At 35.7% G+C, this 17,177-nt stretch overlaps 1 long non-coding RNA gene across 1 annotated transcript; it reads right to left on the reverse strand.

Annotated features, from left to right (window-relative positions):
* Nucleotides 1-294: 294 nt before the first annotated feature.
* LOC107786072 (uncharacterized) lies at nt 295-5,091 on the reverse strand. Its single transcript, XR_001648054.2, has 7 exons — nt 4,844-5,091; nt 2,157-2,228; nt 2,016-2,073; nt 1,693-1,860; nt 1,486-1,556; nt 1,257-1,386; nt 295-690 (listed from the first exon to the last, which is right to left on the reverse strand). It is a non-coding gene; the product is annotated as an uncharacterized LOC107786072 (long non-coding RNA).
* Between the last annotated feature and the right edge of the window lie 12,086 nt (nt 5,092-17,177).

Consider the following 17,177-nt stretch of genomic DNA (forward strand, 5'->3'; position numbering starts at 1 on the left):
GTCTTTAACTGGGATGTTTATCGAGCAAAAGTATTTAGTTCATATATCATGGCATACATGTTTGATTTAGAGGAAAATAAGTGCCTTAATAATAGATTTTATAAGTTAAATAGAACTCAGACTAGTTGGACTATCTGATTGGCTTTTACAAGTATATGATTGTAGTACAAGTATACAACAACTATTATTCCTCAATCCCATGCTAGTTGGAGCTTGATTTATAAATCACTCGCTATTCATTTGGACTCTTAATAGAAGCAAATTTGTATCAACATAGTGCATGTGTGATTCAAGCTTCTAGCTTCCTCTATTTCAACAAAATATCTTTATAAACTTCCAGCTTCCACTAGCACTGATCTCCTCTTGTCCCATATATAGATGAATTATCAAGTATTCAAATTTGACTATATCAAGTAAATCGGGAAAAAAATCCCTACAAACTATATAGGAGAAACAATCTTTAGTATATCCATAACAATAATACATTTTTTACAACTCAAAAACAAATAACAAAGAAGAGTAAGCCAAAACAATCTGATAATACCCGAGCATAGAAGAACATGAGACGGTTGGGCACAAGCTACGAGAAATCAATACATGTTGATTGCCTTTCATTGATGGTTTGGAATGTAACTTCATAAAAGCTATTTGATGGAAACTCAGATAATGCAAGATGCATACGGTTTGTACCTGGAATTGCAAACAAATAGACAACATAATCAACATTAGTAATGGAATACAATAATTTTGATGCTTTACAGATTTAAAAAATAGCTAAATAAAGATAAACAATACTTTAAAAGAGGAAGTGACCAGGCAACTCTAAGTTCAAGGAAACAAAACAAAAAAAAATGAGATGAGCTAGAGGAGATTAACAATTATTGCTTGGCAAGCAAATAAAAGCAGCTAGAATGAGAAGCATAGATACTACATGAAGCACATAAAAATCAGAAAACATTAAAACTAGCATGATTTCTTGCAGCTCCGCCACACAAAAAAAAGGTATGGGGAAGTGGCGGATTAGTGAAGAAGAGTTAAAATACCAGGAACATCTTACTCCACAATCCCCCTCTCCCCCCCTAAATAAATCAGCAAAGCAGACTTCTCAAGTCTTCATATGACTAAAGAACACTTCTAATCACTATGCCAACTATATGGGAAACAAGAGAATAACTGAAAAAAGAGAATCTCAAATTTAACTTCAGGCACTACTAACTCTGATAGACAAGTGAATACATCAACAGATAGGCAATCACCTGTAACCTAATTGGCTTCACTCTTAACAACACAAGGCGCACAAATAGAGATTGAGCAAGTCTAGCTTGTGTCGCTTTCTTGCACATAATGACTGGTCCAAGCTGGGCAGTGATCACCGGCAAAAATAACCTAGCACAAAACTCACAGTAAGATCCAATATCGTAATATACTTCAGTATGACATTTTTGCATAAATGAATGTCAACATGACATTAAATGCAATAGTGACCTGTTTTGTGCCAAGAACCAAAGGAATAAGACATTCAGGCTCAGTAACCTGAGTGGATTCATCATAAGCACCTACCAAGACGTTTAACACGACAGAAATATTAAAACAAGCAAGAATCCAGAATGAGTACATGAGAACAAAAATAAGAAACTGAAGATCTAAAATAGTTAGGAAATTCTCAAATCTTTAGTAATAAGGTAAACCAACCTAGCGGAATTTGAAATTAGCCAATCTAGGATCTCCAGTACCAACACATGTGTAGCAAATTACATCAACACTCTGAGCTATTTCCCTCTTTATTTCCCACTTCAAAGCTTTATATTTCTTCTTATAACTCCTGGAGAGCTCTCCCGAAAGTTCATAAATCAAATGACTCTGAATCATGTGCACACATTTAAAATGCTCTAATAAAGGATATATAATGAGAATGAGAAAAAAACCTGAGCACTATGCTAAAAGTATAACCATGTAAATGCTAGATCCCCCCAATACATATGAGGCCAAAGAAAATCTAGGAAAGCAACACAAACCTTGTTCATCCTTCAACTTGTGCAGTTCACTCTTCTCACATGTGTCAATATAGTGAACCTGTATAAAGAAAAGTTTACAAGATATCATTAAAAATAGAACGAGATATAAAAAATTTGAGGATAAGAAATTAAAAAACTAACCTGGTATTGAAGGGTTAAATGCTTGACAAGAGAATTAATAGCTTCCCTTTACTTCGCACAGAGCCTAACCACCTGGAAAAAAGAAAATTATATGAGGAAGGACATAAAATTATCACAAATTAAAGAAAAAGAGGAAGCTAGAAGTTTAGACATTAAAAGAAGCATCTTAATTAACTGAAAGATACTTTATATTGGAAATTTGTATCAATATAGTGTAATTACCTAAAATAATAACCCGACTAGGCACATATTTTCTTGTTCTTTTCGAACTTTCAGTCGTTCATAGTCATAAGCATCCTGGACTTTTAAAAATTTGCTTACAAGCTCCCCAGATGTTGTAATAGCTAGCACAAGGTTATGATGAAAGCATAAACCATATATTCCTTCACATGTTTTAAACTATTAACTTGTAAACCAATAATTCCTTCACTTAATAAACTACCAATCCCTTCTAACTTTGATGTACAATAAAGGATGCTAGACTATTGTTCATGCATTTAAAATCAAGAGAAAGTGTCCATCATGTCTATAGGTGAAAAATATTAGAGCAAACAACTATTGTTAGAAGGAACACTTCCCCATGATGGTTTAGAAGAATGAATTTTATGAAACTATTTCACAAATAAAAGATTGAGTTTTATAGTTATCTGTTTTCCATTCCATAATAAATTAAGCATAAGTTAAGAAAGAAAAGAGCATTATGTTAACATATTTAACGCAAGTGCAACATCATGAGGTTGGGGTATTTTCATCAATACTTTGTAACTGAAATGTAATCCATGGTACTTGTGGTGCTTGTTTATGGATGTTATTGGCATAAGAGACTTAATATATATAGAACATGCTAAATAAAAGACCATATAAGATCTTTATGGAACTGAGTAGAGTTACATTTCATACTTATATGGTATATGCTTATGTGTCTAAAGATATTGTACTTCTTAGTAAGATCACAGTCCATGATGTATACATACTGTAGCAAAATAAAATACCCAAAACTAGTTTAAAACTGTAAGTTTATGCCATAAGAAATATTTTTCCATCATATTTATAAACCTCATTCTTTAAATAGATTCGAAATGGTATAAACCACAAAGACAGAAAGCCGCAGGTACATTATAATAAGATTTTCATATCATTTGCATGTTCATTAAGGTCCAACAATCAATCTAATCCAATTTTCAGAATATATGCACATAAAGTGTATCATCGTGTAAAAAAAATAAAATTGATTTTTGCCATTAAAGTACAACCATCAATCCAATAATCAGCTTGAATATGGTAGAATGTAAGTAGAGTGATTTGCTCTTGACTCCATCAAGAAAAAGATAATTGTATCTCACAAAGCCAAGCAAAAACAAAGAGAAATCTAAACCACAACATTGTCTACTTACCTATCATAACCATGGTACTTTCATGCTAAATATTTATTTAAAATATTATTGGTTTTAGAAAGAAAATAATTATTCTGATATTTCTCAAGCAATTCATAGTTATTGAGAAGATCAGATGGAGGCAGGGTACCAACCTACTATATTAAGGTCACATGTGATTCATGCTTACCACATAAGCTTGATGCCAGCTATCAGCTAGTATGTTACTCATTAATTGAAAAGGCTTCTAAAATAATTGAGAGATAATATTTTATTTTAACTTATCTGAAGACTAAGTATTAAAACTATGTCACCATGTTATTACATAGACATGAATTACCACAACTCATATCAGCTATATGAAAATCAGGATGCTCATTTTATTAATAATGAAAAAGAGTGAAAATCTTTAGCATATAAATATCATGTAGATTTCTTTTGGATGGAACAAGAAATAAATTTATCTGCTTTCCAAACTTTAGTTTTCCTTTTCCAACTTATCAAAACTAAATATATCTTCCAAGTCATTTTAAACACTTGAAAAGCTAAGGTCCAATATTTCTCTATACAAAATCTTGTAAAGTGCCATATTGAATAAGTAAATTATTAGTCTTCCACTGCTTGACAATAGCAAAAGATTAATACATTTACTTGAAAGGATAGTTAGAATTGTTTGGAGAGAACAAGTAAATTACCATTTTATTTTCATATATTCTTCATAATAATAGTGTAATTACTACTAAAAAATATTTAAGAATCTAATTCTATTGATAGGGCATATGATACAAAATTAAGCCAAAATGATGAGTGGTAAGTAATTTACTAGTATAGTTATTGCAAAGGAAGAAAATGTAATCCACACATCTATTCTTAATTTTTTAGTTTACATTCCAATTTATCAAGGGTTTCTAATTCGTGAACCCTAGAATATGCATAAATACCAAATTTGCAGTAGTAACCCAACCTCATCACCGCCTCCATCCCCCCTCCCCTCCCCATGCTAAGATTTTTTGAATTTTTTAGTTTACATTCCAATTTATCAAGGGTTTCTAATTCGTGAACCCTAGAACATGCATAAATACTAAATCTGCAGTAGTAACCCAACCTCATCACCACCTCCCCCCCCCCCCCATGTTAAGATTAGGTCACAAAATATTAATCTACAAGTTTTTACATATTTCTTCACCCTTCAATTCCTCTAAACCCAATTTAGTTCCCTTCTCTATGTTTCCTCACATGCTCTATCAGAATCATATCTCACAAATTAAAATCGCAGAATAGAGATAGAGAGTGGAGAGAGACGTGCTGGGTTACCTGGAGATGGTGGCCGACAGTGTTAAAATCGCGATAAATTGGGGCTCGTGATGGAGAAATACATGAGTTAGTACTTGGTTGGCGGCGATGAAATTTTTTGCAAATGGATCATCAGTTTGAGAAAGGAGAGTCATTTTGGTTATTTTATTCTTTCCAAATATTCCTAGTTGGGTCTGTTTTCTTATTTTCAGGGAATAAATGGGAGGGAAAGACCAAAGGTTATAGGCGGCAAAATAAAAAGCTTTGGAGGGAAAAATAAATCGGCTACCTACTACTATTACCTATTACAGGCCTTTATATTCAATTGCCGATAAAGATGTGTTTTTTATTGCTAATGCTCATTTGTCGGTAATAATTTGGCATAGGAGATAAATTATCGGCAATTAATTTATCGCCGCTAAATAGTGGCCACTAAAAGTAATTTTTGTATTAGTGAAAAAGCAAATGCATTTGATTACAACTTGAAAAAAAATTCAGATAAATCTCGGCTCGATGAATCGAGCATTTATTTTGAAACAAGTAAAGATTAAAATGAAACTATAGGAAATTTTAAATGCCTAGAATGGACATAGAAGTAAATTCTGCCAAGCTACCGAGGGATTCGGCGAGCTTGAGATGGTGTGGTGGTCCATTTTTCGAGAACAACCCCCTTCCCCACAGTCTGAATAGTGAGGCCTTCTTCCTCCTCCTCCTCAATTATGGCACCGCAGTCCATGTCCTCATCTTCTAAGAACAAAATCTTTAACCCAGCTAGTGCTTCTTCCTCTGCAGTCCCCCCATATCGTATCAGCTTGGTGAAAAGCTTGTTCCAAACGTGGCACTAGTTGCTCAAAAAGGTAATATGGTCCACGCCATGGAGGCGACCAATCATTGTACTTTTGCTATGTATATTGGTATCCGAGCCCAAAAGTGGTACCATGATTTTTCAGTTGTATTGGTTTGGTGATATCTTGGAGGTTCTTTCCCAACCCTTTATCGGGTTCATATCCGGACCATGCTAGTAAGCTATTCTCCTTTCAGATTCCACTTAAATCGTCCATTTTTATCTTTCATTTGCCTTTTGTGTTGCTTGAAGGAGGAGGAGGTGGAGGGCCTCTAGATCTGGTATGATATGCTGATGAGGCCAATATGAGTGAACCAACCTAAGGGGATGAGAATAATCAAAAATAAAGAAAAACAAAAAGGTACCAAGTTAGTGAGGATTCTGAAACATTTGTAGTATCTAAACACATATTGCGGAAATGTAAATTTGTGTCTTAATTTGGGAGCCTCGTTGTGCCCGAGGTTGGACTAGCGATAAATAAACTTGGAGAACTTTTAATGCCAATAAATGCTTCATTTCATAATATAAAAATAGACGAATCCCAAAATGACACTAAGATAGTAATAAAATAAGTCACTACTTGGCACTCGGCCTTATTATATTTTAGGAAAAACAAGTAAATCTAGCCTATTAGGTCCCAGAAGAACCTTCCCCAGATTCGATCTTCCGAACTCCATCATATAGATCCCCCAACTCGCGCAGTCCCAGCAGCAAGTACGCTCTGGCCAGATGTCCTCCTTCAACTCTTTCAGCACTCTGGCAATTTTCAATTCTCTTTATGACTTTACCTTCCACCTCCACTATTCCTCACTCCAAATATTCCAGTTTCCTGTTGGAAGTGATTTCCATCTCTTTCCACTCTTTGATCAACCTCACATTCCTCTCATGTATTTCCCGATGCTCATTCTTAGAGTTGTGGACCCTCTTGCACAACCTGTTGTATTTGACTTGAGCTTTAGCTTCCTCATCTATGATTTTGTTCCCTCGACCGGTCCCTGGCGTCACCATTTCTTTCAGATTATCTTCCAACCATGCCAAATAGAGAGGCTCGCACCCTGCATGATACATGTCTGGATCAACGGTGCTTTTCTCCATAATGATTTTGTAGTGTCACATGTGCGGAGCTTGGCAATTGTAAGGGACGTCGTCATCTTGAAAGTTTGCTCTAAAATGACTCATCTTGACAACCCTTGGTATAACCTTCTTTCTGTCTGCCTGCCTTATAACTCGCATAGGGACATATGGATATATCCCTCTCAACCCAATCAGCACCAAGTGTGGAGCATCCCTGGATCTGATAATAAATTCGTCTGTTGGGAACCATTCAAACATCACTGCACCTGTTCCTCGGTCAGATTGTCGAAGAATTCTACCCATTCTTTGGCACTTTCCGGCTGAGCAATCTGTCTAGAATGTGAGTCATCTGCTTAAGGTGATGGGAGGCAATATGGTCGTTCCAAGACCTTCGCGGAAGTTCTTGACGATAGCGACCCTTTTGGAAATGCTCCAGCAACCATAACTGCAGTAACAAATTACAATCCTTGAAATGCTTGACCCCTCTTTGACAGCACTCTAGAGCCCTATAGATGTCGTCTATGATCATGGGCACTATGATATATATCTGTCCATTAATCCCTTCCATTAGAGTCTTAGCGGCCAAGGCCAACCTAGTGTGGATTCTTCCCTTTTTCATTGGGAACACTATCAGGTCTAGAAAGCACACAATGAATACAAATACTCTGCGGCAGATGTGACCCAGAGAAGTGAGAGAGATATCATCATGGTAAGTGCGGAAAGACTTGTTATGGCCATACCTCTCGTACAGGTATTCGAAAGGTATGTAGGATTCCTTCAAGCACACTAGGTTGACACTCTTCTTCAGCCCCATCATCTTCAAAAATCCCCTGCCCGTATAGTTTTCTGGTACCAATAACCCCGGACTGTCCTAAGTCAATCTTGCTAGACCTCCAATTTCCTCTAGAAGCGGTGTCATTTCTATGCCACCGAAACGAAACACAGCTCTTTCACTATCCCAGAATAAAGTGACAGCCTCGATCAGTTTGTTGTTTGGCTCAATATCTAGCAAGGAAGGCAGGTTACCCAGGTGTTTTCTTACTTGTTTCTTGTCACTTGAGGAAAGGTCCTCCCACCAATCTAGCAGCAATGGTGGGATGTTGCTAACCATACCGAATCTGGGGACCTCGTGCCTCATTTTCTGCAAAACAAAAGGGTTAGACCTTACCCCCACCTAACTCGACTATTTATACATTTATGATCAATATATCGGCATTTAGTTCTCCAAATTAATGCACAAAACGTGGTTGTGTCCGTTGGGATTATGGAAAACCCGATGGACTTTGGATAATTCTTATATTAAGGATCATTATGTGGACAACATAACTAATTCGACTAGGTTTGACCATGATACATGCAAATTTTAACCAGAGTAAGGCTTATATGGGGTTTTAGACTGGTACCCTCAAGCGGACGACTCGAGGGGGAAGGCACGGAACCATTGACTGCACCACTGATCGACTGGTTTTACCGTAAATAAGCCTTTCCGAATTTAAGGGTAGTAAATAGGAAGAACACAAACACTCATTAAAGTGTTGCTATAGGATTTGATACACACGAGTGGAATATGATGTGGAGCATGATTTAAGAAGCAATTAATAATATGTAGTCAAGTATTTTCACGTAGAAAAAATAAATATAGCATTTAAATAATTGAAAGATAGTTACAGAAAAAAGAAACAAAGAGACAAGTCAGTTTCAGAGATAAAGAACCATAAATGCTTAACAAATGGACAATTAAATTCAAATAAGGGAGAAGGGTACGGGATAAAGCATGCTTGGACTAATTAGTAAAAATATAAGTTCGTTATGGTAAGAGCCTAAGAATATCCCCAGCTGAGTCGCCATGCTGTCGCGCCCCCTTTTTTTCCTCTGCGGAGAGAGGTCCGGGTTTCGACATTCATGGGGTATGATAACTCCTTTCCTTTTTGGGAATTGGGTATTTGAAGAGTCGCCACCTAACGGATTATGGTGAGTTAGGGCACCTAGAGCGATTAACTCTTGGATTTGTTTGCATTACCAGAGATTAGGGTAAGGGCTCTAAATGACCTCAAGGGGAAGGTATTAGGCACCCCTCTTGGTCCACAACTGTGGGTCCCGGCCGAACTCATATTTACGAATTAGTCCATTTGATGTAATTCCACGTCCGAACGTGCAACAATAGCAAAAAGTAAGCGAATTAGGGTAAACTTTACAAATGGTGAAAATATTTCCTCATAATATATGCTAGCTTCTTGAATAAAGTCTTTTGCCACCAATCGTGTCTTGTATCTTTCTGTTGACCCATACGTTTTGTGTTTAACTTTGAGAATCCATTTTTTCCCAATGGCTCTACGCCCAGGCGAAAGGTTAACTAGATCCTAGACTTTGTTTGTTTTCATGGATTCTAATTCACCTTTCATTGCTTTCATCCGCTCATCTTTTCCAGGCTCGATAAATCCTCAGTCACAGACTTTGGCTCATCCATTTATGTGGGAGATACCAAAAAAACGTAATCTTCAAACTCATAGGTACATTGCTACTCTTTCATAGTTGAAATTCAAGTTCGTCATATGGATTTTGGGATTGAGAGTTCTCACTCTCCGCTTAGATCAAGAACAAGATCTTGATCGATTTGATTATCAACTATGTCTGAATTCAACATTTCATAAAGAGGCTCCATATTCTTTACCTCGTCCTTCTTTGGAAAATCATTTTCCAGAAATGTGACATCTCGTGATTCAATCTCAGTAACACTACCATCCTCTATTTCACTGTTGAACACATACCCTTTAGAGTATTCTGAATATCTTATAAAGATATATTTTTTGCCTTTTGAACCTAATTTACCAAACTTGCTATAAGAATCCTTTACATAAGCAGCACAACCCCAAAGTCGTAAATCATTTAAGTTTGGTTTATGACCAGTCCAAAGCTCATAAGGAGTGAGAGAAACTGATTTAGAAGGCACTTTGTTCAATATGTAGGCAACAGTCTGTCGCTCCCCCTTTTTACCCTCCGCGGAGAGAGGTCCGGGTTTCGACATTCATAGGGTGTGATAACTCCTTTCCTTTTTGGTAATTGGATATTTGAAGAGTCACCACCTAACGGATTATGGTGCGTTAGGGCACCTAGAGGATTAACTCTTGGATTGGTTTGCATTACCAGAGATTAGGGTAAGGACTCAAAATGACCTCGAGGGGAAGGTGTTAGTCACCCCTCTTGGTCTAACTGTGGGTCCCGGCCAAACTTATAGTTACGAATTAGTCCAAATAAATACTTGAAACAAATAATTACAAATAAGGCATGTTTGTATAACTCAAAAAATAATAAGACAGAAGTTTTTGGACAAGTTGTAAAATCAAAGTCTTAAACAAAAAGGAATTTCGGGAAAAGGGGGAGTCCTAGGTTGGTTAGCCTATAGGATCATCCCACACAATGTTCGGTAAACACTCCTCAATAAGGGGCTACACGTGACATTAGCGCGTAGTCATCATATCCCATATCTACCATTCTCATCCCCTTAGTGGTCATTTAAAGCGAGTGTTTGGTCAGCGATCTCTATTGCGTGTTGTTACCCGTCCCTTCTTAATGGTCTTGGAGGGATTTAGGACCTCTACCTATAGGTGGTTTTAGACAGACCCCTAAGGTTTTAAAGGTGAAAATACTAAGGCGACAGGAAAGAACAATTTGGACTTTAGCACATAAGATAAAAAGGAGTAATTAGAGGATCAAAGTTACCTTCTCAAACAATACACATAAACAACACGACTCAAGCACAAATAAGGGCCTTTTGTTAAACTGTATCCTAAGCCATGATGTCTAAATGAATATACAGAAGATAGATAGTTTATTTTATAAAATCAGAAGTGATGACCCTATAAGTTTCCTACTGATTTTAAAAGCCTGCTAAACTAGAACAACATTAAGTCACAGAAACAGTTTCAGAGTTGCAAGATTTGAAAACGTCTTATACGTTTGCCTATACACGGAATACTGATGACTACATTTATAGTGAAACAAGGCAGGTTTTTAAAATGGACTCTTTAATCCCTATAGGCATGCTATCTAATGATAGATTAAGGCAGTTTTGAAAGAACTCGTTTCAGGAAAATAAATGATTAATTGAACTAGTTTCGAAGTGAGCCAATTGTTAACCAAATTGATTTATTAAAACTAAACTTAGGTGAGATCTATAGGCAGAATTTCTGGTGTTGTTCCCTATAGGCATGATATCTAATTGTTTAATACTGATTTTAGAAACTTGCAGGCATGATGACAAATGAAAAACACATGTGAACACTCGTTATAACAGAATTTAGATTGAATTATATCCTACTTGTGAAGCTGATTTTAAGACTTATAAACATGATTTCTATTATGGAATCACTTGAAACGTATAGGCATGATTTCTAAAATGGTGGGACAAACGTGACAAGATGTAAAAGTCTTATATGCATGTTTTCTACTTAGTAAGGTAGTCATATCAAACTGTAAAGTTCTATAGGCATGATTTCTACCCGTATTACCCCACAAACATGTAGCTACCCACTCTTTTCACTAATTACCCCAATATTCGTTTACAAGTTATTACAGACCATATGAATTACATAAGTAGATAAGAAAATAAGAAGTTATTCTATAGGGAGCCTACAGATATGCCCAGATTTCCAAAGCCTCCAATAGCCTCAAATGCCCAAATTCCATTGACAATGTCATAGTCTAGGTGCATCAAAGTTCTCTAAGGATCTCAAGTATCCCAGACAATGCTTACACCTAGACTTGGTAACCAAAATTGAACAAGTGCAGTATGGAAGGGCCAGTCTCAGTATGCTAGAGTTCAGAGGGTTTTTATGAGGATCCCAAGGCAGTACACATATTGGAGGGGGCAGAACCTATTGACTTAGGAGTAGAGTGAGAGTGCTTGACATAGTTTGAAAGGTTTCAGTAGGAAAATAGTATAACAAGGAGGTTTATTTGAAATAGTTTGTTGAGTAAAAGAGGGAGTCATGCAGTAAAATAATTTTGAAAAAGAGAAAGTTAATCAGCAAATCAAACATGGATCCCAAAACCAACTCAGCAATACTTAAAAAACGTAGAACCAAATAGTTGGAACAAACTACACACAGTGGTGATAGGGATTGGGGATACATAGAGCACATGATTGTGAACACATAACAGGCAGAGGTCTGAGGAATTGGTAAGACATGCTCGGACAGAACTGATCAGACATAATCACATAACCAGCAATGCTTAAGAGGGTTTAGTATAGGATCCACATGATTTCAGGTCAATCCTAGAACCGTAAAAGTTTAGGAGTGCAGACTACTTCATAAAGAGACTTATACCAGAAACTAGATAGAGCAAAATCACATGGAGATAGACTACATAGAGGGGGGGTAACATGTTTATACTGATCCTAAGGAAGGGGAGCACATGACATGCTAATCATGCAATCAAATTAACTGCAAGTTTCACAACAAAACTATAAGTAAAAGCAAACTAGAAATAGGAAGAACTAAAATAATAAGAGAACCATATTATTTTTGGAACTTGAATTGAAATTAGAACATACCAGTAAAGAAGACAGTAAACAAAAGTGAAGGAGCAGGAGAGCACAGTAGTTAGCTTTGGCTTGCAACCGGCTAACTTAGAATAATAGCAATTAGCACAAAAGTGAGAGCAGAAAGTTTAAGTGTGAAAGAGAGAGCTTTTGAACCAAAGTGTTCGTGTGTTTGTGTTAATGAGAGAGTGTGTATATATAGTAGTTCGAAAATTAAGTAAAATAAGGCAAGAATCATAGTAGCATAATAATTATGGAACTCAAAACCAATTAGAGCAAAATCATGACAAGTACTCCCTTAAGTTAAGGGAATCAATTCAAACGGTAAGAACAAGTAGCATATAAGGAAAGAAATCAGTGTATGACTAATAAGAAAAGAATTCAATTCAGTAAGTATAAGGTAAACAATTAGGGCTAAGTTCAGAGAACTCTAATTAAGGAAATAGTCAGTAAGAATAAAGTACCACAGCAGACAAGGTAGGTGAATCATTTAATTTGAATGAAAGAGGTAGAAATTGAGGGTTTAAAGGAAGGTCTTTCAATCAAACCATAAAATAGGGAATCCAGAATCAATCAAAGAGGAAGTCATGATTCAGTATTCAGCATATAAATAAAGTAAGATAAGAATAACCAATCGTCGCAAACATGCAGGTTAAAAAGTATCGATAGGAAGATGCAAGTCTGAACAATCAAGATGAACACAAACATACAAGGTGATATAAGTTAGGCATAAGAAACTCAGTAGAAACACATAAGATAAGAATAACCAGGCATAGAAAACATGCAGGTTAAACAGTATCGATAGAAAGAGGCAAGCCTGAACAATCAAGATGAACATAAACATACAGAGGTGATATAAGTTAGGCATAAGAAACTTAGTAGAAACACATTCAAAGTGAAATAGTCACAGAAACTCAAACAAGAACAGGCTAGTCACAAAATCAAACAAAGAAACCTAGAAAAATTAGGGCTTTCAACATAGGCAAGTTGAAGAGATAGTAAAATCATAGAATCAGTCGAAGTATGAGAGAAAATAGAAGTTTAAACATAAAAAATCAGTTTAAATATAGTTTTAAAAGAAGTTTCGAAAACCTTAATTTTAGAAGAAGATGAAAACTCTTGAAATCACATGGTTTTGTAAAGAGTTACAAGGATAGTGTAAAACATCAAAGAAGCAAACTCAAATCATTTTAAAATGGTACAAATCTAGGAGATGTAGGTAGAAATTAGGATTTCAGAAGAAACCCAAATAGAGATGAAAGAACATGTCTAGAATCCCAAGGATCGTAACAAGTACAACATGATTTTGCTCGAAATCATACTGAATTAGCCAAGAACAGACCAATGACAAACTCTAGGTGCAAGTCGGATTGGCCCTGGGCCTTTGAAGACCTTAGAGAAGGCAAGCATAGCATTAGAGGAGTCATTGGAGGCTTAGGAGTTGAAGGGAGATCACCGGAGAAGACCGGAGAAGAAGGTCAGCGACGAAAGGAGCTAGGGGTAGGTTGAGTGGTTGAGAGAGGAGAGGAGATGAGAAAATACAGAGGCGCCGGTCTCTGAATAATGAGCTAGGGTTAGGGGTCGTTTGGAATTAAAAATAGTAAGGGCTAATATGGGTCGTTGATCTCTTAGATCAACGGCCATGATTCAATTGATCTTGGGTCGGGTAGGCAGGTTTAGAGTTTGGCTCGGGTAGTTTAATATGAAATTGGGCTGGGGCTGGGTTTAATTTGGGCTAAAATTGAAATGCAAATCTGGCTATATTTTAAATAGCCAATTTTCCCCTATATAATTTATAATAAATAATAGATAATTTCTGGAAAATAATTTTGTATAATAAAATGATTTAAAATATATATTTAATATTTTAAAAATATATAAGGTCAATTTTATGCATATAAACGTAATTATACATTAATAAGGCTAATATTGCAATTATATGCAATTTAGCTTTAAAAATACAGAATGTAATTATAAAAATGCATAAAAATATTTTAACCATATTTTGGCATAAATATAGAAATTAAATAACTAAATCACCCCAAACATAATTTGAGGGATAATTATTGGGGATTTTGTGAATAAAAGGGGAAGAAATAAGTCAATTAAAAATCTTTAAAATTATAGAAAAATTATAAAAACCTTATGCATGCTCATATATGCATATATATGCTATTTTGAAGGTATAAAAATGTTGAAAAAAATTGGGTATCAACATAGTCAATAAGGCATCTCCCCAAAAAGAGATAGATAAATTTGCTTGCGCCATCATGGATCTTATCATGTCTAATAGTGTTCTATTCCTCCTTTCTGCTACACCATTTTGTTGAGGTGTGTAAGGAAGAGTTAATTGTCTTGTGATTCCCTTTTCGTTACACAATTCTTCAAAAACGTTTTATAGATATTTACGTTCTCTATCGGTTCTTAAGGTCTTAATCCTTTTGTCTAATTGATTCTCAACTTCATTTAAATATTTTTTAAAGCATTCAAGTGCTTCAGATTTATTAGAAATCAAATAAACATAACCAAAGTACGTGAAATCGTCAATGAACGTAATGAAATATAAAGCACCAGTCACATTCATTGGACCATAGATATTAGAATAGATTAATAGTAATGAAAAATCAGCTCTCTTATCCTTTCCAAATGGTTTATGCGTAATCTTTCAAGCAAGATAATTTTCACAAGTTGACATTTCAATTTCAGAGAAAGAACATAAATGTCCTTCCTTAGCCAATCTATTTATTCGATGATGCCCTATATGACCTAATCTTTCATACCATGTAATAACATCAATACCATTATTATTAGAATAACATGACAGAACATAACGATCAATATAATAGTTATACGTAGAAGGATTACAATCTAACACAATAAAGCCATCATAACGATGTCCAAAACCATAAAAAAATATTGTCTAGAGTAATTCTAAGACCATTGTGACTAAAGTTCAAATTGAAATCTAAATCTAGAAGAACGGGCATAGAGACTAAGTTTCGTCGAATCTCTGGAACACATAGGACGTCATGCAACATCAAAGATCGGCCACCACGCATGTCTATTGCATCCTGTTTTGCACTAGTTAAAACAAGATTCAACTCTTGGTTTCTTTGTTGTTGATGAAAGAGAGTCGCCACCTAATATTTAAAGGTATACTAAGGTACCTATTTGATCAATAAGTCATGTTCCTTATTAGTCTACTAACCGGTGAGATTATGTGTAAGGATTCTTATTCTTCTAAGGAAAAGGTATTAGGCACCCCCTAAAATCTACCTGAGGTAGCTCCATAGGACTTACACTAGATTAGGAATCAATTACTTATACTATGCCCTAAGTGTTTTAAAGCTTGCCATATATTAGGACGTAATTCTTACAAAGGGAGGGTGTAGTTTAAAAGGGTATGCATTTATAGAGGAAAATAATGTTAGTGTATGTATGCTTGATAAGAGTTGTCAAAAGAGTATATAGGTTGTTTGTTTAAAAAAAATATGTAAAAAGGAAAACTAAATTAAAACATGTGTTCGTAAAGCATGGAGATGCGTAGTGTTCTAATGGGATGAAGGTGCTATGAGAGTAAGACTAAGATATACCTTGATTTAGACTTGAAGAAAAACCATTTGAAAATCTTTGGGCGACAACACTCTTTATTTTTTTTGAAATGATTTGATTTCCCTTATGAAGATCAAACTTGCGATACAGTCTTTGTTTTCTTTTTGAAAGAGGAGCTACCGTCCTTTGCTAAGCTTTGGGCTTCAAAATCTTTAAGAAAAGTTAGCAAAAACATAGCAGAATAAATTATGAGTAGCGAATGTGGGATTGGTTACTAACTAATTATCACAACCCCAATTTCTCTCCATAGGATTTCGTGACGGCACCTAGTCTCTAAGACTAGGTAAGCCTAATACTTACTAAATGAATAGAATAATTCAACCACTAAATGAAAAATATGAGATAAAGATTTTATGCGAATTACAATTCCCAAAATCGGTAGTACAAGTCATAAGCTCTACTGAATTCGCTAAGAGAATCCATAAGTACAACTGTTCAAAATGGAAATCAAATAGCACAAATACGAAATCAAAAGGTGACACCGAGGCCTATGAACGCGACGACAGGTTTACCTTGAGTCTTCACAGCTCAACCAGCCAGCTAATAATCAACAACAACTATGGCACCTGGTTCAACACAAAAATGTGCAGAAGCATAGTATGAGTACACCATAGCGGTACCCAGTAAGTATCAAGACTAATCGTGGAGTAGTGATAAGGGACAGTCAAGACACCTACCGGACTAAACAACCTGAACAAGTGTGAAGGTGAACTAACAGAGGAAACAATATTAATTGTATATGGCTAAAATCGAAAAACCCGATTTTGTGATTATTATGATATCCCGCATCCCATTTTTTAAAGGCTCGAGTCCAGTTCGAGGTTCGAACCCGAGGGTCCTTTATGCTCGACCTCGGGGCAGAGTAAATCTATGACTATGATTAACAAGTAGGAGATTCCCAAGGCACATGATTAAGGCTGACCAAGTCTATTAGGCTAGTCCAAGCCCGTACTGTGGCATTAAATGGATGTACTAGCCATATATCTTTGTAATAAATACACTTGTACTATGTTGGGATTCCCCCTGAAATATAAAGGGGATACTTGTCATTTTGTAACACATATCACTTACAATATTCAATGCAAAAATATTCTCTCTGCTCTCTAACTTAAACATATTCTCTTGATTTCACTATTTATTGCTTACATTTGTTGTGTTCTATTTATTGTTCATCATTTATTGCTCATTATTGACCATAAAGAGCTTTCATTAAAGCTCTCAATATTGTTAACCCTTCGTCGGATGCCCATAGTTCAGTGTCGAGCTCAACCTCGAGGCCCGTA

This window comes from Nicotiana tabacum, chromosome 18 (assembly GCF_000715075.1).
Source record: "Nicotiana tabacum cultivar K326 chromosome 18, ASM71507v2, whole genome shotgun sequence".
NCBI classification, from domain to species: Eukaryota; Viridiplantae; Streptophyta; class Magnoliopsida; order Solanales; family Solanaceae; genus Nicotiana; species Nicotiana tabacum.